This window comes from Eumetopias jubatus, unplaced genomic scaffold (genome assembly GCF_037043125.1).
Source record: "Eumetopias jubatus isolate StellerSeaLion01/CBP00866 unplaced genomic scaffold, mEumJub1_p1.0 scaffold_1, whole genome shotgun sequence".
Classification (NCBI taxonomy): Eukaryota; Metazoa; Chordata; class Mammalia; order Carnivora; family Otariidae; genus Eumetopias; species Eumetopias jubatus.
The window spans coordinates 182,763,756-182,788,808 of NW_028274807.1; the positions used below are offsets into that span (position 1 = coordinate 182,763,756).

Sequence of the window (25,053 nt, forward strand, 5' to 3'; positions counted from 1 at the left end):
ACATCAGTCCTTATGCTAAAATTATAGTCATGGGAATAGAAATATTCACTGCTTTGATTTCCATAATCCCAACGGAAGTTTCTTATATGGGCTACTCAAAGCACCATCTTTCTCTGAAGTAATAAGATATATTATTTATCTATTGCTGCTTAACACATTATTCTGATGTTAGCAGCTTAACACAACACAGTTTCTTTAGGTCAGGAATCTGGGTACAGCTTATCTGGTCCTCTGCTTCACGGTCTCTCAGGCTACAGCTGAGGGATCAGCCAGGAGGATGGTTTTATCAGAAGGCTCAACTGGTGAAGGAACTGCTTCCACACTCACTTGTGTGGTTGTTGTCAGGATTCAGATCTTTATGGGGTGTTGGACTGAGGGTCTTAATTATTGACTGGCTCTTGGCCCCAGATCACCCTTGCTTCCTTACTCAGTGTGCCTTGTCACCATGGCAGCTTGCTTTATGAAAGCAAGCAGGCTAAGAAAGCAAGACAGAGAATGCCAGCAAGATGGAAGTCACATCCTTTTATAATCTAATATCAGAAGATCGCATCACTTTTGTTGAATTTTGTTTTTTCACCAGAAGACAGTCACTAGCTCTAGCCCATGCACAAAGGGAGGGGATCACACAAGGGCATGACAACTAGGGGCAGCCAAAGTTTGGGGGGTCATGTAGAAGCTGCCTACCACATAGGTGATGTTAGTGTTCTAATGATAATACACTTAAAAGGATACCGGGGTATAGCAAGGACTGTAAAAAACTAAAGCATGTGAGATGCTAAAAGAAACAATGAGAGACAGGGACCCTAGCAAACTAGGGGGCATTTGAAAGGGCAAATACTACTTAGTTCCTGCTGATTTGGGCCAACCAGGAATGAGGACCCACTTTTGCCAAATGACCAATTTTTCAAGTGATAATATGAATCCTAGTTTCTCTCTAAAATCTTCTAAATTTTAAATACTGGGACAACAGGTTGGCTGAACAAAACTTCCTTATAGGTTTTTGTTTGGTATCCTTCATCTTTTATTTACTATAAGTTCCTCTGCCATTTCTGCTGACAATTTGCCTAGCTCAATAGGAGTCTTGTAATTATAATTAAAATATTACATATTCTCAGGTCTAGGCAAGAACAAATCTTAATCAGGTGCCAAAATTTGATGTGCACTGGTTGACTTGCTTATAGTGTTTACCATGGTTGATAATTTATTTGCATTCATATAAACACACAAATGAATGGGTAAGGTAGACAAAGAACATGCGGAAGGCTGTCCTTCCACATTTAAAGAGCATGCATTTAAGCAAAGTTTCCTAATTAGACTTCAAACCCAGTTGAAGAGAAGCAATTTTCTACTTCATAGATGTGTATCATCCAACTCATTTAGTTGATAACTAATAAATGAAAAACTCCAGCATTGTTGGGGTACATCAAGAAGAGACAGATTAGCTGATGTTACTTTGGAAACTTTACAGAGGAAACATTTTCAGTGTTCTCCAGGGGCAGAGTTGCAAATAAGAAGTCCTTGAATAGAGCACTAGATAAGTGCTTGTTATTACATTATTATTTAATAATTCAGCAACACATGGAGTGCAAAAAAAGAAAACCCTCAATTCAATTTTTACAACTTCAATTTCTCTAGAAATACATGCCAAAGTAAAATGAGCAAAAAGGAAAGATGGACCAAATAAGCAGAAAAAACATGGTGCAAAACAAAAATCCTAATGAGACTCCCATATTCACTCTGTGATACTTATGCACTCAAATTAAGTTCTGAAGGTCATTTAGTAGTACTCTGTTGTAACATGTCTAAAAATATTTTCCACCTAGAGAGGAGAAAATCAGAGAAATATGCTGATCTGGCACATGTCCTTGAATTTTAAATTTTAAAAATACCCAAAGTGGTGTTTTGTGCAAAGAAGGTAGGGAGATGTAAAATATAGTTTTCCTGGAAGTGAGTAAGTTATGACCTAATGAAATTACGAATGATGAGGTGACTTTCAAAACAACAGTAAATGCAATCTTGAGTGGTTCTGCTATAAAAAGCTGCTTTTACTTACCAAGTAAGTGCCTTCTGAGCATCATCTCCCCCAGTCCCTGATGCATGGACAATGAAAACATCTAACGTCCCAGAGTTCATCAGCTACAAAATAACCCCAGATATGGAAGTTTGGAAATTTTCCCTTTGATCAGTAAGGAGGAAGCTTAGGGAAACACTGTTGATTTTCTTCAAGCCATTCTCCATAGGGCAGCTTGAAGCTCCTTCTTAACAATCAACCTTACTACATGTTCTCTTCTAGGGCTTCTGTCTACATTCGAAACTGAAACTAAACTTCTCACCTGGGCTACAAAGCTCATGCTACCTAGCCCTTGCTTTCTTCTCTGAGCTAATATCATCATTCCACCTCATTTTCCTTATGGTCTAGCCACTGGCCTTCTTTCAGATCCTTGTACATACCAAGTTTTTCTACCTCAAGGCATAAACAGCTTCCAATTCTTCAACAGGAATGCTTTTCCCTGAGCTCATCTTCCAAACACTCTTTGCCCTCCAGTTATTAGCTTTATAGACACTGTTTGCTGGAAACCTATCTGAACACTCTGAATTAATTATCATACCCCTCTCCCCATTTTTACTTTCTGTATTAAACTTTTGCTTGCTTCTTTCCTAACACCTATTATAATTCATGGTTATTTATCTGATTGCGTCCTTTCCACCAGATTATTAACTCAATGAGAAAGGAACTCTAACTACCCTGTTCACCACTGTACCCAGCATCTAATCAGAGTGTCTGGCACATGAAAACAATTAATAAATATGTGGAATATGAGTAAGTGAATCAATAAATAAATGACAAATTGTAAAGCCTTTTTGGTTGGGCCACTGCATTACTTAACACAGTAATAGCTACCATGTACCAAACGCTGTGCTTTGCAGGATTATCTTTTTAAATTTTATAACAATCCTCTGAAGTAGCTGCTATAATCACCATCACATTTTAGAAAGAGAAACAGAAGCTCAAAAGTATGAAGTTATTTGCCCCAAGCCCAGACAGATAGTAAAGGGAACAGTAACAGTATCTGAACCCAGTTCTGTCTTACTCAGGAGTTCCAGCTTGTAACTATTACACACACCATTAATATTAAATCCCTTGTTGAAAATCAGGAGTTCATAATCATTTATATGGGAACTACATTTTAGATAAGTGCCTAAAACCACATTTAAACTTGTACCCAAGATAACAATGTATCTAATCACAAATTGACTATTACAGGAGTTCACTCCTATTATATTCTTTATTACTACAGCTAGAAGTCTCAGGATGGCAAGTTTCTGTCTTCCAAAGAGCAAAGTGACAGTAAAGGAGCTGGAAGAGCCTAGAGCTCCAGGATTGTTTTACTTAGTGAGGCTTCCCTTAGCCACTAGCTCTGCAGCTACATCTAAGAGAAGTCAAATGTGAGTATCAGTTTTCGAAAAGAGCTAGATCTAAACTTTTCTGAGCATCAACGTTGATTTACCAATATCCCAGAGCAGTTCAAGGAGCATGCCTTGGTGTCTCCCTGGCAGAAATATACAGGCAACCTAGGAATTCACTGCATCCTCTTTCGATGAAATATGTTACCATTTCTGCCTAATTAGAATTACTCCTTTTCCCTTTTAATAGCTTTCCTATGCATATTTGTCCCCATTTATGTAATATAAACAGTGGCACCATCTGAGTTACTGTAATAGTTATAGTTTGAGTAAAGTCTATGAAGACATCAGTGAAAACACCAGTTCTCCATGATCACCAGTCCATAAAACATCTTAATTCAAATGCCACCAAGAATCAGATGAGCAGTATAGTGAATCACAAACAATGAAATCAATTTCCCCCCACATTATTCCCACATCCAGCAAACAATCTACTCCCAGGTTGAGCTTTTGTGCTGACTTTTATCCTAGAGCACAACTTTACAGCAGAGTTATAAACCCCTAAGTTGCTGACACAGCCTTAATTATCACTATGCTGGTGACATCTTTCTAATGAACTCTTTGCTATTTTATGTGGCCTGGGAATCCCAGAAGGAGCACTGTCTAAACGTACAAACATACTGGTCAGGGTTTAGTGGGATATTTTTGGAATGGATTATTAGTAGGTGTGTGTGTATGTGTGTGTAGCTTTTAGTGCAAATATAAATTATGTAAATTTTAATGTGTATGAAATCACAATGGTGATAGCATTTGTCATTACAGAAGACAGCTAATATAAATCTTCCAATTTAAAATGTATCAAGATTAAAAAGGAGAAAAAAATTACCTATAAACTGTATTTATATTATTCCCTTTATTGTCATCAACAGCAATAATTTGACTTTCAAACTGAAGTACCAGTCACTATTTTCAGTTCTGTAAAAACCAGTGTTCTCAAAATGTAATGTGCTTGTGAAGTACAATCCAGTTAAAATTCAGATTTTGATTTGGTATATCTGGAGTAGGGCCTTGGATTATACATTTTTCACAAGCTGCTGGTCCATATCACTATTTATTTGGAATGGAATTTCTAAAAGAGATTTGGGTTACCACCGTACTGTTTTTATAGCATTCAAAATCACTTTGAAAATATGTTGGGTAACAGATTCACACCCAGAAATATGTGTTTCCTTACAAGTTGGAGATATGATTTTTTAAAAAATTAAAAATCCTGTAACTTGTTATCTAAACATTCTTTATTCGTTCGAGCACTGTTTAAAAAAAACAAAAAGCTTCTGAAAATTAATGACTTTGGAACTGAAGGGAGTAGCTTAAAAATACCATGAAGAAAGGCAAACAACCAATATGACACACCATATTGCTAACTTAGGGAAAGAATACTCAGAAGTAAAGTTAATGCTAAGAAGACAAAAAGCAGCATGAAAACCAATATTTGTAGATTTACATCTCCCATTCTTCTTTTTTTTTTTTTAAGATTCTATGTATGTATTTGTCAGAGAGAGAAAGAGAGCACAAATAGGGGGAGCAGCAGAGGGAGAAGCAGGCTCCCTGCTGAGCAGGGAGCCTGATGTGGGACTGGAGCCCAATGTGGGATTGGAGTCTGATGTAGGACTTGATTCCAGAACCCTGGGATCATGACCTGAGCTGAAGGCAGACGCTTAACTGACTAAGCCACCCAGGCATCCCCAAATCTCCCATTCTTTAAATGTATTCTCATGGGAAAAGGAGACTTGAATCCTACAAGTTTTTAAATGCTTGAGGACTTCAAAATATGCCCCCTCCCTAATTACACAGACCCTATTATATTTAAAATCTAGCTAAAAATAAAACAAGGAACCTCACAATATACTGTTTCCCCAGTTCTCTTTGTTTCAAACTTGATACGTTAAGATGACCAACTATGCTCTTTTGCAGCATGAGGATATTGCATCATCTTTAAGGAAAATCTTAGGAGAGTTGGCTCAAAAGCAATAATCCTAAAAGTCCATTTAAAAAAGCATCACATAGAAGATGTTAGGCCACATTCTGTGACTACAGATTCCGATTTCTACTCTGAAAACAAAACAAAACAAAACAACAGACACATAAGACCGCTATTAAACTTACAGGATTTACTCAAAATAGGAATCTTTATTCCATTGTACTGGGAAATTCAAACATCAATCGAAACAGGAAAGTGAAGAGGCCACTTAAGTGCTCTATAGAAATGAATATACATTGTCATATTTATTAGATTAATTACATCCCCAACTTGAGTAAACACATATATTTCTATGTGTGAACTGCCACTCAAGTCTTTGCAAAGAGGCTCTTGAATGGCTTGTGTGATTCACAACTTTGACATGATATCAAATGAAATATTAATAATACAGCAACACAGAGGGATGGGGAAGATGGTAGAGTAGATCCTAAGCTCACCTTGTCCAATGGACACATGTAGAAAATAGCCACATCAGTGCAACCAACTCAGAAAATAAACCCTCGAATAACAGAAGAGACTTTCCTCTGCTAATCATAGAAAGGAGGTCATATCAAAAAGAGTAGAAAGGCCTGGCTACAATTTCAAAGGTCAGGCTTCTTGACAGTGCCTTCTTTCTCTCTATGTCCTGACAACTGGTATAGAGCAGAGGACCACAGGGGAAGGGAGGGAAAACTGAATGGGAAGAAATCAGAGAGGGAAACAAACTGAGGGTTACAGAAAGGAGATGGGTGGGGGATGGGATAACTGGGCGACGGGCATTAAGGAGGGCACATGTTGGGATGAGCACTGGGTGTTATACACAACTAATGAATCGTCGAACACTGCCACAAAAACTTATGATGTATTATATGCTGGCTAACTGAACATAATAATAGTAATAATAAAGAATTTAAAAAAAAAGTAGAAAGGGCAGAGATGCAATTGGGCACCAAACTCCCAGGGAAACTAATGATGAATGGAAGGGACACCACAAGCACAGAGAAGGGAGAGGAACAGACCCTCCAAGCACCCCAGACACAGGGGGCCTGCACTGAAAAGACAAGTTCCCATAACATTTGGCATTGAAAATCAGTGAGGCTTAACTCCATGAGTTTTTATAGCCAGTGGGGCTTAATTCCAGGTACTTTAAAAATTGGTGGGCTTGGCTCTGGGAGAGCTGAAGGGCAGCAGGAAATGGAGTCACCACCTCAAACATATCTAACAACCCCACTGAGATATAGCATAGAAATAGTTTGAAAAGTGTCTGGGGTTTACAGAAAGGAGATTTATTTACTCATCTTAGAATATATTCTAGGAACAGGGATCTTTATAAGACTTCTCCAAGAACAAAAGAGCTGGAGGGCACCATTTCTTCCCCCAGCTTCCCAGCTTAGATACCCAGACACCTGCAGGAACCAGTGAGAACACTCACCACCTCACTTGCCAATACCACAGGCCCTGCCCCCGTGTTCTCCTGTGGACTGTCCCATCCATCCCATCCTGTTCAGTAGGAATCCATCCAAACTGTCTCCTGCCTAGTCTCATCCTGCAAGTAGCCCTAGCAGGGACTGCCACCACTCCAAAGTGACTCCCGCCATGAAGAGAAGGTAAAATAACCACACATACCACTACATTTACAGTCCTAGCAGCTGAAAATTATAACCGGCACTACAGAGAGAATGCCTTCCAATCAGTGCATTTGCAGCTCTGGTAGGCATCTGGCCTGACTGCTGTCTGCCCACCAACAAAAGCCTCTCAGAGGACAATGCAGGGAGGGTACCATGAAGTTCAGTGCAACTGCAACATCAGGAAACAGGCTGAGCACTGGCATCTGGTCTGACTACTGACACCACCCAACTATCAGTCCATAATGGCCCCAGACTGGCCCTTTAACAATAGAGGGACCAAACCCAGCCCAGAAAAAGCAAAGAGGCCACTGCATCCAGCTAGACTGAAGGCAAATGTGGATCAGCCAGAAGAACATACACACACACATAACCCACAAAGGAGACACCCCTGAAGTGCTAAACAGGGGACATTGTGCTACAGGGCACCACAGGACCTCTTCTTCATAAGGCCACTAGTTTTCATATCAGCAGACATAAATTACTTCCCTAATACACAAAAACAAACACGGAGAGTTAGTTAGACAAGATGAGGAGACAGAGGAATATGTCCCAAATGAAATAACAGGACAAAACCATGGCAAAAGAGCTAATGAAATGGAGATAAGTGATATACCTCATAAAGACTTCATATTAATAGTACTAGATACTGGACTTGAGAAAAGAGTGGAGGATCTCAGACCTTCAACAAAGTGATAGAAAATATAAAAAAGAACCAATCAGGAATGAAGAACTCAATAACCCAAATTAAAAATACACTAGGGGAATCCATAGTCAATTGTAAGAGGCACAAAAAGAAATCAGCAAGCTGGATGACAGATTAATAGAAAGCAACCTAACTGAATATCAAAAATACAAAAAAAGTAAAAGTGTGAGAACAAGTTAAGGGATCTCAGCAACATCATCAAACATAATAACATCATCATTATAGGGATTGCAGAAGAAAGGGAAAAAAGAGGGCAAAATATTAATCTGAAGGAATAATAACTGAAAGCTTCTCTAACCTAGGGAAGGAAATAGATATCCAGATCCAGGAGGCCCAGAGAACTCCCAACAAAATCAGCCTAAGGAGGTCAACACCAAGGCACATAATAATTAAAATGGCAAAAAGTAGTGATAAAGAATTTTAAAGCCAGCAAGAGAAAAGAAAACAAGGGAAACCCCATAAGGCTCTCAGCTGATTTTTTAGCAGCAACTTTGCAGGCCAGAAGAGAGTGGCATAATATATTCAAAGTGCTGAGAGGAAAACAAACAAACCTGCAGCCAAGAATACTCTACCCAGCAAGCCTATCATTCAGAACAGAAGTAGAGATAAAAAGATTTTCAAAAAATTTTCAGACAAACAGAAGTTAAAGGAGTTCATCACCATTAAACCAGGCTTACAGAAAATGTTCAAGAAAATTCTTTATGTGATGAGAAAAGTCCATAAGCCAGACTAAGAACATTAGGAAAGGAAAAAAGGGGGCACCTCAATGGAGCCGTCAGTTAAGCTACTGACTCTTGGTTTTGGCTGAGGTAGTGATCTCATATTCATGATCTCAGGGTTGTGAGATGGAGTCCCGCATCAGGCTCTAGGCTTAGCACAGAGTTTCTCTCTCCCTCTGCCCCTCCCCTCTGCTGGCTCTGTCTCTCTTTCTCAAAATAATAAATAAATCTTTTTAAAAAAAGGAAAGGAAAACAAATTACAGCTACATACAAATATAATAAAAGTATTAAATTAATCACTTATAAAACCAGTAAAGAGGTTAAAGCACAAAAGAAGTAAAATCAATTCTATCTATAAAAATCAGTCAAGGAATTCACAAAATAAAAGGATGTAAAATATGGTATACACATAAAATGTGGGGAATGGGGAAGTAAAAATGTATTACTTTTACATAGGGCTCAAACTTAAGTGACCATCAACTTAATATAGACTGCTATATGCATAAGATGTTATACGTGGAATCTAATGATAACCGAAAATCAAAAACCTGTAATAGATATGCAAAAAATAAAGAGAAAGGAATCCAAACATCACTAAAGAAAACAAACAAACCACAAGGGAAGAGAGCAAGAGAAGAAAGGAACAGAATAACTATAAAAGCAACCATAAACAAATAACAAAATGGCAATAAGTACACACCTACCAGTCATTGTTTTTAATGTAAATGGACTAAATGCTCCAATCAAAACACATAGGGTGGATGAATGATAAAAAAGCAAGACTCATCTATATGTTGCCTCCAAGGGACTCACATCAGTGCTAAAGACACATACAGACTGAAGGTGAAGTGCTGGAAAAATACTGATGATGCAAATGGAAGGAAAAAGAAAGGTGATGTAGCAATACTTTTGTCAGACAAAACAGACTTTAAAGCAAAGACTGAAGCAAGAAACAAAGAAGGACACCATCTAATGAAAAAGACAATAAACCAACAAGAAGATGTAACAACTGCAGATATTTATGCACCCAAAATGGGAGCACCAAATACATAAACCAACTATCAAGAGACATAAAGGAAGAAGAGGACAGTAATATAATAATAGTAGGGGACTTTACACACCCTACTTACATCCATGGATAGATCATCCAGACAGAAAATGAACAAGGAAACAGTGTTTTTGAATGACACATTGGAGCAGATGGACCTAACAGATATGTTCAGAACATTCCATCATAAAACAGCAAAATACACATTCTTTTCAAGTGTACATAGAACATTCTCTAGAATAGATAACATATTAGGATACAAAACAAGTCTTGATAAATTTAAAAAAATGAAATCATATCACATATTGTTTCTGACTACAACATTATAAAACTAGAAATTCAATCACCAGAAAAAAATCTGGAAAGAACACAAATACATAGGAGCCAAATAACATGCTACTAAATGATGGATTGATCAATCAAGAAATCATGGAAACAAATGTAAATGAAAATACAACAGTCCAGAATATTTGGAATGCAGCAAAAGCAGTTCTAAAAGGCAAGATTATAGCAAAACAGGCCTACCTCAAGAAGAAAAATCTTAAATAAAACCTAACCTTATATGCAAAGAAGCTAGAAAAAGAAGAACAAACAAAGCCCAAACCAGAAGTAAGGAAATAAAGTTTATGGCAGAAAGAAAAGAAAGAGAGACTAAAAAAATAACAGATCAATGAAGCCAAGAGCTGGTTCTTTGAAAGATCAACAAAACTGATAAGCCTTTAACCAAACTCATAAAAAAGAAGATAACTCAAAATCGGAAGTGAAGGAGGGGAAGTAACAACCAACACCACAGAAATTACAAAGGATTATGAGATTATAAAAAATTATATGCTAATGAATTGGACAACCTAGAAGAAATGAATAAATTCCTAGAAACATGTAACCTTACCAAACTAAATCAGGAAGAAATAGAAAATTTGAATAGACTGATTACTAGCAATGACACTGAATTAGTAATAAAATAACTCTCAATAAATAAAACTCCAGGACTAGATGGCTTCCTAGGTGAATTCTACCAAATATTTCAAGAAGAGTTAATACCTATTCAACTATTCCAAATAATAGAAGAGGAAGGAAAGCGTTCAAATTCATTCTACAAGGCCAGCATTACCCTGATACCAAAACCAGAAAAAGACACTGTGAAAAAGAGAACTACAGTTCAATATCTCTGATGAACACAGATGTAAAAATCCTCAAGAAAATATTAGCAAGACAAGAGGCACCTGGGTGCCTCAGTCATTAAGCATCTGCCTTTGGTTGAGGTCCTGATCCCAAGGTCCTGGGATTGAGCCCCACATTGGGCTCCTGGCTCAGCAGGAAGCCTGCTTCTCCCTCTCCCACTAACCCTGCTTGTGTTCCCTCTCTAGCTGTGTCTCTCTTTGTCAAATAAATAAAATAAATATATATATATATTAGCAAGACAAATCCAACAATATGTTAAAAAAATCATTTACCACAGTCAAACAGGATTTATTCCAGGAATGGAGGGGTGGTTCAATATTCACAAATCTATCAATGTGATGCATCACATTAACAAGAGAAAGGAAAAAAGATATATTATCATTTCAGGAGATTAAAAAAATAATTTGACTAAGTACATTCATTCATGATAAAAACTCTCAACAAAATAGTGTTAGAGAGAGCATACCTCAACATAATATAGGCCACAGATGAAAAACCCACAGCTAATGTAATACTCAGTGGCAAAAAACAGAGCTTTTCCTCTAAGATCAGGTACAAGACAAGGATGTCCACTCTCACTACTTTTATTCGACATACTACTGGAAGTCCTAGCCATAGCAATCACACAAGAAATAAAAGGCATAAAAGTTGGTAAAGAAGAAGTAAAACTTCCACTATTTACAGATGACATAATACCATAAAAAAAAAAAAACCCTTGGGGCACCTGGCTGGCTCAATCAGTAGAGCATGCAACTCTTGATCTTGGGGTTGTGAGTTTAAGCCCCAAGCTGGGAGTAGAGTTTACTTTCAAAGTTATATATATATAATAAAAACCTTGAAGACTACCAAAAAATCTATTAGAACTGATAAATGAATTCAGTAAAATCATAGGACACAAAGTGGATATACAGAAATCCTTTGCATTTCTATACAGCAATAATTAAGTAGCAAAAGAAAAATTAAGAAACAATCCCATTGACAATTGCACCAAAAATAATAAGATACCAGGAATAAACTTAACCAAGGAGGAGAAAGATCTGTATTCTCAAATCTATAAAACGTTGAAAGAAATTGAAGATGATGCAAACAAATGGAAAAATACTCCATGCTCAGGGATTGGAAGAACTGATATTGTTAAAATGTCCATGCTACCAAAAACAAGCTACAAATATAATGCAATATTTCTTTCCAAACACCAACAACATTTTTCACAGAACTAGAACAAAATCCTAAAATTTCTATGGAACCACAAAAGATCACAGTCAAAGTAATCTTAAGAAGAACAAAGCTGGAGGCATCACAATCCCAGATTTCAAAACATACTACAAAATTGTAATAATCAAAACAGTATGGTACTGATACAAAAATGGACACGTACATCAATGGAACAGAATAGAGTCTAGAAATTCATGTACACTCTTATTGTCAATTAAGAAGTAAAGATATAGAATAGGAAAAAGACAACCTCTTCAACAAATGGTGTTGGGAAAACTGGGTTGTTACATCCAAAAAAGTGACACTGGACCATTTTCTTATACCATACACAAAAATAAACTCAAAATGGATTAAATGTGAGACCTGAAATCATATAATTCCTAGAAGAAAACATAGGCAGTGATCTCTTTGACATCAGCCATAGAAACATTTTTTTAGATATGTCTCCTTTGGCAAGGGAAACAAAAGCAAAATTGAATTATTAGGACTACACTGAAATAAAAAGATTTTGCATGGTGAAGAAAACCACCAAAAAACCCAAAAAGGCAACCTATTGAATGGGAGAAGGTATTAGTAAATGATACATCCTATAAAGGGTTGATAGCCAAAATATATGAAAAACTTAAAGAAAACACCAAAAAATAACTAATCTGGTTAAAAATGAATAACATTTTTCCAAAGACATACACATGGCCAAAAGACACTGAAAAGATGCTCATCATCACTTATCATCAGGGAAATGCAAATTAAAACTACAATATCACATTACACTACAATGGCTAAAATAAGAAACATGAGAAACAACAGGTGTTGGCAAGGATGTGAAGAAAAAGGAACCCTCTTACACTGATGGTGGGAATGCAACCTGGTGCAGCCACTGTGGAAAAGAGTGTGGAGGTTACGAAAAAAATTAAAAATAGATTTACCATATGAACCAGTAATTCCACTAGTGGATATTTACCCAGAGAAAACAAAAACACGAATTCAATAAAATCCATACACCTTTATGTTGTAGCATTATTTATAATAGCCAAGATATGGAAGCAACTCAAGTGTCTATCAATAGATGAAAGGATAAAGATGTGGTACATACACACACACACCCACACCCACATAATGTAATATTAGCCATAAAAATGAATGAAATCTTGCCATTTGTAACAATGTGGATGGACCTAGAGAGTATAATGCTAAGTGAAGTAAGTCAGGGAAGACAAATACCATATGATTTCACTCATATGTGGCATTTAAGAAACAAATGAACAAACATGAGAACAAAAAGAGTCTCTCTTTTTAAATTTTTTATTGTTATGTTAATCACCATACAGTACCATACGACCTCATTGATATGAGGAATTCTTAATCTCAGGAAACAAACTGAGGATTGCTGGAGTGGTGGGGGGCGGGAGGGGTGGGGTGGCTGGGTGATAGACATTGGAGAGGGTGTGTGCTATGGTGAGCGCTGTGAATTCTGCAAGACTGTTGAATCACAGATCTGTACCTCTGAAGCAAATAATACAATATATGTTAAAAAAAAAGGAAGAAGATAGCAGGAAGGGAAGAATGAAGGGGGGGAATCGGAGGGGGAGATGAACCATGAGAGATGATGGATTCTGAAAAACAAACTAAGGGTTCTAGAGGGGAGGGGGGTGGGGGGATGGGTTAGCCTGGTGATGGGTATTAAAGAGGGCACGTTCTGCATGGAGCACTGGGTGTTATGCACAAACAATGAATCATGGAACACTATATCAAAAACTAATGATGTACCAAAATCTATAAAGAACTTCTTAAACTCAACACCCAAAGAACAAATGATCCAATCAAGAAATGGGCAGAAGACATGAATAGACATTTTTCCAAAGAAGACATCCAAATGGCCAACAGACACATGAAAAAGTGCTCAACATCGCTTGGCATCAGGGAAATCCAAATCAAAACCTCAATGAGATATCACCTCACACCAGTCAGAATGGCTAAAATTAACAAGTCAGGAAACGACAGATGTTGGCAGGGATGCGAAGAAACGGGAACCCTCCTACACTGTTGGTGGGAATGCAGGCTGGTGCAGCCACTCTGGAAAACAGTATGGAGGTTCCTCAAAAAGTTGAAAATAGAGCTACCCTACGATCCAGCAATTGCACTACTGGGTATTTACCCCAAATATACAAATGTAGGGATCCGAAGGGGTACGTGCACCCCAATGTTTATAGCAGCAATGTCCACAATAGCCAAACTGTGGAAAGAGCCAAGATGTCCATCGACAGATGAATGGATAAAGAAGAAGTGGTATATATACACAATGGAATATTATGCAGCCATCAAAAGGAATGAGATCTTGCCATTTGCAATGACATGGACGGAACTGGAGGGTGTTATGCTGAGTGAAATAAGTCAATCAGAGAAAGACATGTATCATATGACCTCACTGATATGAGGAATTCTTAATCTCAGGAAACAAACGGAGTGTTGCTGGAGTGGTGGGGGGTGGGAGGGAGGGGGTGGCTGGGTGACAGACATTGGGTAGGGTATGTGCTATGGTGAGCGCTGTGAATTGTGTAAGACTGATGAATCACAGATCTGTACTTCTGAAACAAACAATGCAACATATGTTAAGAAAAAAGAAAAAGAAGATAGCACGGGAAGAATGAAGGGGAGTAAGTCAGAGGGGGAGATGAACCATGAGAGATGATGGACTCTGAAAAACAAACTGAGGGTTCTAGAGGAGAGGAGGGTGGGGGGTTGGGTTAGCCTGGTGATGGGTATTAAAGAGGGCACATTCTGCATGGAGCACTGGGTGTAATGCACAAACAATGGATCATGGAACACTACATCAAAAACTAATGATGTAACATATGATGATTAACATAACAATAAAAAATTAAAAAAAATACAATAGACTTTTTTTTAGACTTTTTATGTTGATCTTGTATTCTGGAATTTTGCCAAACACACTTATTAGTTCTAACAATATTTTATTAGTTCTAATAGATTTTTAGTGTATTCCATAGGATTTTCTATATCAAGATCATGGCGTCAGCAAACAGAGATAGTTTTACTTCTTCCTGCCCTATCTGGATACATGTACTTCCTTTCCTTGTGTAATTTCCCTGGCTAGAACCTCCAAAACAATTGTTGAATAGAAGTGATGAGAATATAGACAGCCTTCTCTAAATACTGATCTTAGAGAAGAAGGCATTCAGTCTTTGACCATTAAGTGTGCTATTAGCTGTGGGATTTTTGCAGACAGACTTTATTAGGTTTAGAAAGTTGCTTTATGTTCCTAGTTTGCTGATTGGTTTTAGAAAGGGTATTGACTTTTGTCAAATGTTTTCTCTGCATCTACTGAGATGATCATGTGACACTGTCCTTTAGTCTATTAATATAGTATATTTCATATGTTAAATCAACCTTACATCTTAGGGAAACATTCTACTTTGGATGGAGTATAATTCTTTCCATATATTTCTGGATTCTGCTTACTAGTATTTTGTATGAAGATATGTCTATATTCATAAAAGATATTGAGATTTGTGTGGTTTTGGCATCAGAATGCTACGGACTCCTATAATGATCTGGGAAGCATTGTCTTCTCTTTTATTTTTTAGAAGGTTTTGTGAACCACTGGTACTATTATTAGTATTTTTTTTTTAAGATTTAGTAGATCACCAGTGAGACCATCTAGTCCTGAGCTTTTCTTTTGGGAAATTGATTACCAATTTAAAATGTTTACTTGTCATAAGTATATTCACATTTCATATTTCTTCAGTTTTAGAAGTTTGTGTCTTAGGGGTTTTTTCACTTTATGTAAGTTATCTAATTGGTTTACACATAATTATTCATATTATTTTCTCATTATTCTTTTCATTTATGTAGTATCATTAGTGATCTCCCCTCCCTCTTTGATTCCTGATTGTAGTAATTTGAGATGTGAATCTTCTCCCCTTCTCTTGGTTACTCAAGGTAAAGTTTTGTCAATTTTGTTGATTTTTCAAAAAATAAAGTTTTGTTGATTTTCCCCCATGTTTTTCTATTATCCACTTCATTTATTTCTATTATAATCAATCTTTCTTTCTTTCTTTTTTTCTTTCTTTCTTCTACTTAATTTAGGTTTAACTTGCTCTTTTGTATTTTTTTTTTTAATATGGGACGCTTCACAAATTTGCATGGCATCCTTTTGCAGAGGTCAGCCTAATCTCTGTATCATTCTAATTTAGTATATGTGCTGCCAAAGGAAGCACTATTTTTCTAGTTTCTTAAGTGGAAGATTAGGCTGTTGATTGTAAATCTTTCTTCTTTTTAAATTAAATAAATACCTATTGCTATAAATTTCCCTCTAAGCAACTGCTTTTGTGGCATTCTATGTTTTAGTATTTTATATTTTCATTTTTATTTATAGCAATTTACTAACTTATCAGTGTTTTTTTTTACTTGACCTCTGACTACTTATGACTATGTTAATTTTCACATATTTGTGGATTTCCCAAATTTCCTTCTGTTACTGATTTCTAATTTTATCACCTTATGGTTTGGAAAATAAACATGATTTTTGATCCTTTTAAATTTATCAAGGCTTGTTTTATGGACCTGTATATGGTTTATCCTGGAGAATGTACCACATGTACTTGGGAAAAGAATGTACATTCTATTGTTGGTTGGAATGTTGTATAGATACTTATTAAATCTAGTCAGTTTATAGCATATTTTAATTTTCCATTTCCTTATTGTTCTATCCATTATTAATAGGGTGGTATTGAAGACTGAAGTCTCTATTATTATTGAATAATCTATTTCTTCCCTTGAGTACATCATCCTACTACTTTCTAGGCTTCATGACTTCTTTTCTCTTTAATTTATTTTATAGGGGCTGGGGGTAGAGGAGGGGTAGAGGGAATGAGAGAATCTCAAGCAGATTCCCAGCTGAGTGTGGAGCCCAATGAGGGGCTCAATCTCACATCCCTGAGATTATGACCTGCGCCAAGATCAAATGTCAGATGTTTAACTGGTTGAGCTACCCAGGCATACCTAGGCTTTTCATGATTTCTGAGAAGGAATATTAATCAGTTTAAGGAGGCTTGTAGATGATGGGTTGTTTTTCTTTGCTGCTTTCAAGATTTATTCTTTCTTTTGATAATTTGACCACATGTGTAGGTGTGTGTCTCTTTGAGTTTATCCTCCTTGGAATTCTTTGAAGTGCTTTAATGTACTAATTGATGTTTTTTTTAATCAAATTAAAAAATATTTAAGTCATTAGTTTTTCAAATTTTTTTCTTTTCCTCCTTTTACTTGACTCATTTATCTGTATATTTGTGCATGTGCTGGGGTTCCCACAGATTGAGGCTCTGTTAATTTTTCTTCATTCTTTTTTAAACTGTTCGGACTGGATTACTTAAACTGACCTATATTCAAGTTTTGTTTGTTCTCTCTTCTGCCAGTTGATCCCCTCTAGTGAATTTCTTTTTTTTTTTTTTTAGAGAGGGAGGGTGGTGGGGAAGAAGGAGAGAGAGAATCTTAAGCAAACGCCACACCTGACGCAGAGCCAATAAGGGGCTCTAACAACTCTGAGTTCATGACCTGAGTCAAAATCAAGGGTAAGACACTTAACCGACTGAACCACACAGGCACCCCCCTCTACTGAATTTTAACTTCCCTTTTTGTACTTTTCAACTGGAGATTTTCTATTTGTTTCCTTCTTTTACAATGTGTTTTATTGACAATTCAGCAAAGCATTTTTCTCACACTTCTCACTAATTCTTTAGACATAATTTTTGTTAAACACTTTTAATTCAGTTCATTAAGTGCTTTTAAAAGCTTATTTACAGTCTTTGTCTACTAAGTCCAACATTTGTGCTTCCTCTGAGATGGTTTATATTGACTGGCTCTCTTCCAGGGTATGGGTTATACTTTCCTCTTTTTTATAACTTGTCATTTTAAATATATAATCTGGCAACTTTGCAAATCATGTCCTTTCTGACCCCATATTACTTTCCTATCACTACTGAAACAAATTACCACAAATTTATTGGTTTAAAAACTATGCAGTTTTATTATTTTCCAGCTTTGCAGGAAAATGGGTCCAAATGGGTCTCCCTAGGCTAAAGCCAAGGTGTTGGCAGGACTACATTCTTTCTGGAGGCTCTGCGATAGAAAATGTTTTCTTTCTTTTATTTTCTTTTTTTCCACCTTTTAGACACTGCCTGCATTCTTTTACTCATAGCCCTATCACCTCTTCAAAGTCTTTAGTAGCTCTTTGAATCTTTTCCACATTTTATCCCTCTGACACTAACTCTTCTTCCTTCCTCTAGCACATTCAAAGAACGTTTGAATTGGGACCACCTGGATAATCCAAGATAATCTCTTCAAAGCCAGCTATTGGCTAATTTAACTCCTTGCCAGGTAACAACAGATTTCACAACTCCTGATGATGAGAACATCTGCATCTTTGGGAAGGGGGCATTATTCTGTCTACCACACCTTCCTAACATTTGCTATTGTTATTAGTGATGGGTTAATGAATTTCCTGGACTACTTATGTAAAGTCTGAATTTTGTGTGTGTGGATGTAGCCATTCACACCTCTGCTTGATTAACTTAGTTGTCAGCTAGTGACTGGAGGTAGGTTTCCTTAAATAACCTGAAGCAGTAAGTCCCCCAGTCTTTGCATCTGTGTGTGTCTTGGGACATGCCTTCACTGTTTTGGCATTTTATAACTCTGAATTAGCTTTCCCCTCTTGCTCTGTGCTGAGTCTCATTATGAGCCAGAGATTAAACAGAGTTTAGAGCCTTCTCAGTTTATTTCTGACATTAGTACAGCCCTGAGCATGTGTGTTATCATCTGGGGCTTTGTTGGAGCATTTTAAATATGCTGGGGCATTTAAAATGGACCTCTCATTCCTCAGTTCTTCCTTTTAAGTTTTTTGGTCAGCCACTTGTATCCCTGCCTCAGGATTAAATGACTGCAGCTGATTGTTTTGACAAATACTCTGGGGATAAGGCTGTTTTCACAGACAAATCTGCATTAGACTATGTAAAAGAAAGCCCTGAGAATTGGTTTTTTGAAGGAGCTACTGGATAAGAAAAATAATGAAAATACTCTGGGAATGGGGTTATTAAGAGAACCCAAACTGTTTTGCCCCATCCAGTGCCTGACAGACTTTTGGGTTTCACAAATACCATGGTTGGGAGGTTATTGGTTTCCATAGCTACTATGTATCTGGGACAGAGAAATGGGAACAAAGCAATTTAAGATGTCACAAAGCTTGCTTTCTTACTGATATTCAGCTGCTTTCTTTGAGTAAGTGCTACTGGAATTGTTAAAAGCCTTTCATTTATTTCCAAATTTCTATAGAAGTTGATTTAGAGAATTTTTTCAATTGTCATTGGTTTTATGGAGAAGTGGATTTTTAGAGGTCCTTATTCCACCATTTTGGAAGGGCTCCCTGACAGGTCTTTCTTAAACTTCAAAATTTGCCATTTCTGCAACTAACATTCTTTCTCATTACCAGGATATCAAACCTTCTGACCAACCACTGAAGGTAGCCAGACTTCAATCTTTTGAGAATTTACCACAAGTATGAGTTATTTTTCTCTACCTCACCACCACAATCTATTCTTCTAAAGTCTGGTTAAAAACTAATTTCTTTCTTAAAAATCTTCACATAACCAATAGAATGAGATATACATTATGATCATTATGACATTTGACCTTCATCCAATAATTTGAATCTTTCATGTCATGTTCTTGTCTTTGGTCATAAAATTTTGTATTTATTTTCTATTGTTGAGTAACAAATTACCCAAAAGTTAGTGGCTTAAAGCAGTGATTATCATGTATTAGTCATAAAAATCCTACCTATTAAACAGATGTTCAGGGCTATGTGATTAAGCAACAATTGCCATGTGATTTCTGTGGTAAAGAAAATTGGAACTGTTTTGGTTGGGTGATTCCAGCTTGGATTCTGGTATGTTGCAGTCAGCTATTGACTGGGTCTAAAAGACTGTCTTCCAAGGTGATTCAATTACAAAGCTAGTAGCTTTGTATTGGGTTTTATTCAGAAGCCTCAGTTCTACTCCAAGTGGGCCAAGGGTTGTTTGAACACAAATACTTGGAGACATGAATCATTTGCGAACATGATTGAGGCCCACTGCTATATTATCTATTTTACTTAAGACCCTGTATAAGATGTAAAATGTTTAAAAATATGACCCTTCCCTTAAAGAAATACAAATCTGTTTATAGAGGAAAAGGTAGACATTCCAGTAACAATACTACTGCAAGTGATATGTTATAAATGAAAGATTATATACTCTGGGAATTGAGAAAAGGTAGAGATTATATCCAATATCCCCAAAAGGGGATCTGGACTGACAGGGATTCTTGGCTGTGACTGAGAAATTAGAACACAATTGTCCATTTATTAATCCCAATAAATACCTTCTCTGATATTAAGGAAAATGTTTATTTGAACTGCTTATGTACGAAGCAGATTTAGATTCCTTGAACTAAGTTTTTGTAAAAAGACTTCCAGCCTCATGGCAGCCAAATAACATCAAATATCATAAATAATTTTTAGCTAAACCCTTGACACCAGAATTTATTGACCATAATTATAATCTGCCACCCAGAATTGAAGAAAAACCAGTGGCTTCTGAAATTCATTCCTATACTGGAATAGAGATTAGCCAGATAGCATTTATAACCAATCAGAATAATTTGAATGGACTAATAGCTAGCAAAGAAAGTCAATCAGTAATTAAAAAACTCCCAACAAACAAAAGTCCAGGACCAGGCAGCTTCACGGGCAAATTCTACCAAACATTTAAAAAAGACTTAGTACCTATTCTTCTCAAACTACTCCAGAAAATAGAAAAGGAAGGAAAACTTCCAAATTCATTCTATGAGGCCAGCATTATCCCGATACCAAAACCAGATAAAAGGCACCACAAACAAAGAGGACTACAGACAATACCTCTGATGAATATAGATGTAAAAATCCTCAACAAAATACTCACAACCCAACTCCAACAATACATTAAAAAAATCATTCACCACAATCAAGTAGGATTTGTTCCTGGAATACAAGGGTGGTTTAATATTCACAGATCAATCAATGTGATACATCATATCAGTAAAAGGATAAAGACCATATGATCATTTCAATAGATGCAGAAAAAAACCTGTGACAAAGTAAAACATCCATTCATGATAAAATCCCTCAACAAAGTAGGTTTAGAGGGAACATACCTCAACATAATAAAGGCCATACAGGAAAAACACACAGCAAACATCATACCCAATGGGGAAAAACTGAAAGTTTGGCCATTAAGCTCAGGAACAAGACAAGGATAATTATTCTCACCAGTTTTATTCAACATAGTACTGGAAGTCCTAGCCACAGCAATCAGAAAACAAAAACAAATAAAAGACATCCAAATTGTTAAGGAAAAAGTAAGACTTACACCATTTGCAGACGACATGATACTATATATGGAAAACTTGAAATACTCCATCAAGAAAAACTACTAAAACTGATAAATAAATTCAGTAAATTTATAGGATACAAAAATCAATGTGCAGAAGTCTGTTGCATTTCTATACACTAACAATGAAACAGCACAAAGAGAAATCAGGAAAATAATTTACATTACAATTGCACCCAAAATAATAAGATCCTTAGAAATAAACCTGACCAAAGAAGTAGAAGACTATAAAACACTAATGAAAGAAATTGAAGATGACACAAAGAAATGGAAAGACATTTCATGCTCATGGATTCAAAGAACAAATATTGTTAAAATGTCTATACTACACAAAACAATTGACAGATTCAATGCAACCCCTATCAAAATACCAACAGCATTTTTCACAGATCTAGAACAAACAATCCTAAAATTTGTATGGAACCACAAAAGACTCCAAATAGCCAAAGCAATTTGAAAAAGAAAGCAAATGGAAGCATCACAATTCCAGACTTCAAATTATACTACAAAGCTGTAGTAATAAAAACCGTACAATAATAGACACACAGATAAATGGAACAGAATAGAAAACCCAGAAATCAACCCACAATTATATGGTCAATTAACCTTCAACAAAGGAAGAAAGAACATGCAATGGGATAAAGACAGTCTCTTCACAAATGGTATTGAGAAAACTGGACAGCTACATGCAAAAGAATGAAAGTGGACCACTTTCACCACACACAAAAATAAACTCAAGATGGATTGAAGACCTAAATGTGAGACCTGAAACCATAAAAATCCTAGAAGAGAACACAGGCAGTAATTACTCTGACATTGGCCATAGCAACTTGTTTCTAGGTAGGTCTCCTAAGGCAAGGGAAATAAACCAAAAATAAATATTTGGGACTACATCAAAATAAAAAGCTTCTGCACAGTGAAGGAAACAATCGACAAAACTAAAAAGCAACCTACTGAATGGGAGGAAATATTTGCAAAGGACATATCCAATAAAGGATTAGTATCCAAAAAATATAAAGAATTTACATATCTCGCTAGCCAAAAAAAACAAATAATCCAATTAAAAAATGGACAGAAGACATGAACTGACATTTCTCCAAAGAATACATCCAAGTGGCCAACACATGAAAAGATGCTCAACATCACCTATCATCAGGGAAATGCAAGTCAAAATTATAATGAGATACCACCTCACACCTGTCAGAATGGCTAAAATCAAAAACACGAGAAACAACAACCGTGGGTGAGGATGTGGAGAAAAAGGAGCTCTCTGACACTGTTGGTGGGAACGCAAACTGGTGCAGCCACTATAGAAAATAGTATTGAGGTTTCTCAAAAAGTTAAAAATAGAACAATCCTACAATCCACCAATTGTACTACTGGTTATTTACCCAAAGAATACACAAACACTCAAAGGGATGCATACACCCCTGTTTGTAGTTGCATTATTTACAATAGCCAAGCTAAGGAAGCAGCCCAAGTGTCCATTGATAGAGGAATGAGAAAGAAGATGTAGTATGTATGTATGTATATAAATATATATATATATATATATACACACAGACACACACACACACACACACAAACTAGAATATTATTCAGCCATAAAGAAAGAATGAAATCCTGCCATTTGCAAGACACAGAAGGAACTAGAGAGTATAATGCTAAGCAATGTAACTCAGTCAGAGATAGACAAATACCATATGATTTCATTCACATGTTGTGGAATTTAAGAAAGAAAACAAATAATCAATAAATAAAAAGAGAGAGAAACTGAGAAACAAACTCTTAACTATAGAGAACAAATTGATGGTTACCAAAGGGGAGGTGGGTGCAGGATGGGTTAAATAGATGAAGGGGATTAAGGAGTGCACTTGTTGTGATAAGCACCAGGTGTTGTACGGAAGTGTTGAATCACTATATTGTACGCTCAAAACTAACATAACACTGTATGTTAACTACACTGGAATTAAAATAAAAACTTAAATAAAAAAAATAAAAATAAAATGTTTGAAACATTTTTAATAAAATAAAAAATAAATTATGAGTCTTTCCAGAAATGTAAAGTTGTATAGTTTTTAACTACTTGCTTCGAAATTTGGCAAATATATCAATATACAACAGAGAGGTGCTGGGTGGCTTATTGAGTTGAGCTTCCAACTCTTGATTTTGGCTCAGGTCATGATCTCAGTGGCCTGGAATTGAGCCCCTCACTGGGTTCCACACTTAGCACTGAGTCTGCTTAAGGATTCTCTCTCTTCCTCTGCCCTTTCCCCCACTAGCACCCACATGCATTCTCCCTCTCTCTCTCGAACAAATAAATATTTAAAAAAAATATACACTGAGAATGAATATGTGGTTGACGACATTATCAGTTTGAACATTCTGGAACTTCAGTCAATGATTTGCTCTAACAATGCTAAGTCTATTCATAGGCACACACTTATTCATAGTATTTTGAGATTAAAGAACTAGAGTTACAGTAAATGCAACCAGGCTGAGAGGAATAGAACCTAAAACAAGGTGTAGTGATTCCTATTGAACTAAACAAATCAAACCTATTTTATTTTGTATTTGAAAAGAAATAAAACTGGGGAAAAAATGAAAAGAAGTTTATTACAACCAATAAATAGACCATAATTTCTAAATTTATAATAGCCATCAATTTTCTCTAAAATTCAAGAATTTTCAGTCAAAACTTGGGTAACAAATAGAGGAGTCTGTCTACTGACCAGTGACATTGCAAGTGACCTTTAGCCCTACCTCCAGCTTTGATTTTGCAGTTTTTTAAGAAATATTTACATGGATTCTCCTTTGTTTTTAAGCTTTATCCAGGTAGTCATTTAGACTTCTGGAACTTTCATTAAGTATCTCAGCCTGTATTAGGTGTTCTTTGGTGCAGTGGTTCTCAAAATCTTGTGTGCTAAGAATTCTGAAGCACTGTTGTGAAAAAACACAGATTCCTGGGATCCTCCTTCAAGAGAGGTTGATTGGGTGAGGCCCTCGAGTTTGCATTTTAACTCCCAGTAGCTGATTTTGAAGCAGTCATCTAAGACCACACCTTGAGAAGGAGAGCATTACTGTATGGGACTTATACACTTAGAGCACAGAAGGAACATCCTACATTTTGATTCAGTAGACCCGAGTTCAAGTCCCAACCACAACACTAACCAGCGTGTGACCTTGAATGGTTCCCTTAAACATTCCTAGGACCCTGAGTGAATCATGGTGAAATTTGCTGTCTTGTGCTGGACAGTGCTGAAGACAAAACTGGTAGCATTAGTGAAAGCCTTTATAAACTGTAAAGACTCTGCAAAGGATATTAAGAATATTCTTCCTGCTGAGGCATCTGCCAAAAGTGGCTAGTTTACATCCTTGATCTTATTTATCATTCAGAAGATATTTATTGCATGTCTACTCTGCATAAGGCTTCGTGGCGGATGTACTTCCCCTGGCCTTTATAGAAGCCTATAACGGGATTTCAGAACTCACAAATGGGCAATTAAATTTCCAGCCTCTTCCTGAGAGTTCTGCCCTCCCTTTGATACACAGAACTTTCCTCTGATGATTAAATTGGCACCTCTGTATAAAAATGTCCCCTTCTCATCCTCCGGGGAGGGTGCTTTCTCCTGTTACAAGCTTCACAAGGGAGGAGTG

General features: G+C 36.5%; 1 protein-coding gene and 1 non-coding gene across 3 annotated transcripts in view; both read right to left on the bottom strand.

The window, feature by feature from the left end:
• Positions 1 to 25,053, bottom strand: part of TAFA1 (TAFA chemokine like family member 1) — a 505,133-nt gene that overhangs the window by 338,384 nt on the left and 141,696 nt on the right. The window lies entirely within an intron of this gene.
• On the bottom strand, positions 16,056 to 16,158 carry LOC114214692 (U6 spliceosomal RNA). Its single transcript, XR_003610472.1, has one exon. It is a non-coding gene; the product is annotated as a U6 spliceosomal RNA (small nuclear RNA).